The sequence below is a fragment of the Macrobrachium nipponense genome, chromosome 41 (assembly GCF_015104395.2).
Source record: "Macrobrachium nipponense isolate FS-2020 chromosome 41, ASM1510439v2, whole genome shotgun sequence".
Classification (NCBI taxonomy): domain Eukaryota; kingdom Metazoa; phylum Arthropoda; class Malacostraca; order Decapoda; family Palaemonidae; genus Macrobrachium; species Macrobrachium nipponense.
The window spans coordinates 12,208,445-12,210,944 of NC_061102.1; the positions used below are offsets into that span (position 1 = coordinate 12,208,445).

At 32.6% G+C, this 2,500-nt stretch overlaps 1 protein-coding gene across 4 annotated transcripts in view; it reads left to right on the forward strand.

The window, feature by feature from the left end:
* The window catches only part of LOC135212506 (uncharacterized), a 151,676-nt gene that overhangs the window by 87,333 nt on the left and 61,843 nt on the right, over window positions 1–2,500 (forward strand). The gene's annotated exons all lie outside the window — the stretch shown is intronic.

The window sequence follows — 2,500 nt, forward strand, 5'->3', positions numbered from 1 at the left end:
AAAGGAAGATCTCCTTTACCTTCACAAACGAGGTTAATCCGAATCTATTGCTTCTTAATTAAAGCTCTGCCTTATTTTTCTTTTCTCTTTTTTTTCGTAAGGAGGTGGATGGTGGGGTTTATAATCCACCCCCCCCCCCCCCGGCCTGCCCCGTCCTCCGTAACTGCCAACACTTCTTTCCTTTTGAGACGCTAATTTGGAATATACACTTTTGCTAACTTTGCTGACATCGCTAATTTTTAGCCAACGCAGCTTAATTCAGCAAAACATTGCTTGATTGTCCTTAATCGTTAAAACGACGTAAAGGCTGGGGGCCGATTACCAGCTTCGGCTGCATGTTAGAGGTTTATGCTGAGGATTTCTTATTAGCCTCTGTCTTCCTTTCTTCTCCACTCTTTACTTTTCATTTTTACTTTTTCTTGCCCGCTCTTCCAAAGGAGTCCTTTGTAAAGTGTATTACTGTGACTTTCTTTTTTTTCTGTTTTAAGATAATTGGCGTCTTTTTAACTGCAAGATCTAAGTTGCCTGGTGATTAAGGACTGTCATCTGGGCTGTTGTATTTAAGAAATTAATGGCATGTTTGGTTTTCTACATATTTCTTGTATATATATATATATATATATATATATATATATATATATATATATATATATATATATATTATATAAAGTATAAGCCACGAAGGAAAAATAAACAACGGAGTTTCTACAAGATCTTTCGACTCAACGTCCTTTACTCAGCAGCTAAACTGACTTACATGTGGAATTGACAATACAAGAAAGGTCGTATAACTCACAGATAGGGATTATAAAGAGATTAGTACCTAGAATCCGATACACCTGGAAGATGAGTAACCTTCCCAAACAAGCATAAACATGGGTACAATTTAAAAAAAAAAGATTAAGTCAATCTGCTCATACACAAGGACAAGACAATTAAAGGATTATTTAGGGTGATAGCTATTCAGAACTTTGGTAAACAAAAACATATTCACAATACATATTAACAATACATATTAAACATACATATACAACGAAAATATCTCTAAGGCAACTAATTTTTATTGAAGTCTGTAATTATATCTTTGAGGTCATTCTTAAACATGTTACAAATACAAGGGTCTAAATGAAACAGGCCACAACTAATATTGAAATTACAATGAGAAGTAATTTGTATTAAAGCAGATTCTAAAAGATTTCGTGAAAAGACATCTCTTGACCTTGCAATTTCTGAACTACCAATCCAGTTTATTCGGTGGTTGTTTTCACTTATATGAATGAATATTGCATTAGATTTTTGCCCAGTTTTATCAGAATATTTATGCTGGCTTAGTCTTACTTCTAAGCCCTTGCTCGACTGTCCGAGATAAAATGAGGGGCAGTCCATACATGGAATTTTATATATTATGTTGTTGCTTTCTCTTGGGCCATTTTTTAGCATTTCTTTTAGTGTGTTATTATAGGAAAAAACAAGGTTGACCTTAAAGGCTTTTAACAATGATTTAATGGTTTCAAATCCGTTAAAATAAGGCAAACTGAGAATGTTCTTAGAATTTTCTTTCTGCGTGTTACTTACACTATAAAACTTTTTGTGGGCTTTATTATAACAAATATCTAATATATGTGAAGGATAACATAAATCTTTCCCTATTTTTCTTATGTATTCAATTTCTTGATCCAAATATTGGGGACTGACAATGAGCAATGCTCGTAAAAACATAGAAGAAAAAATTGATATTAAGCCAGCATAAATATTCTGTAAAAACTGGGCAAACATCTAATGCGATATTCGTTCATTTAAGTGAAAACAACCACCGAATAAATTGGATTGGTAGTTCAGTAACTGCAAGGTCAAAAGATGTCTTATCACGAAATCTTTTAGAATCTGCTATAATACAACTTACTAACCATTGTAATTTCAATATTAGTCGTGGCCTGTTTCATTTAGACCCTTGTATTTGTAACATGTTCAAGAATGATCTCAAATATATAATTTTTCGTTGTATATGTATGTTTAATATGTATTGTTAATATGTATTGTGAATATGTTTTTGTTTACCAAAGTTCTGAATAGCGGTCACCCTAAACAATCCTTTAATTGTCTTGTCCTTGTGTATGAGCAGATTGACTTGATCTTTTTTTTTTTAATTGTACCCGCGTTTATGCTTTTTTGGGAAGGTTACTCATCTTCCAGGTGTGTCGGATTCTAGGTACTAATCTCTTTATAATCCCTATCTGTGAGTTATACGACCTTTCTTGTATTGTCAATACCTCATGTAAGTCAGTTTATCTGCCGACTAAAGGTCTCGAGTCGAAAGATCTTGCAGAAACTCCGTTGTTTATTTTTCCTTCGTGGCTTATACCTTTATTTGTGGATTTATCACGTTCCAAACTTTCGTGATTCAGTTATATATTATATATGTATATGATACATATATATTATATATATGTGTATTTATATACATATATAATATATTTGTATAACTGAATCACGAAAGTTT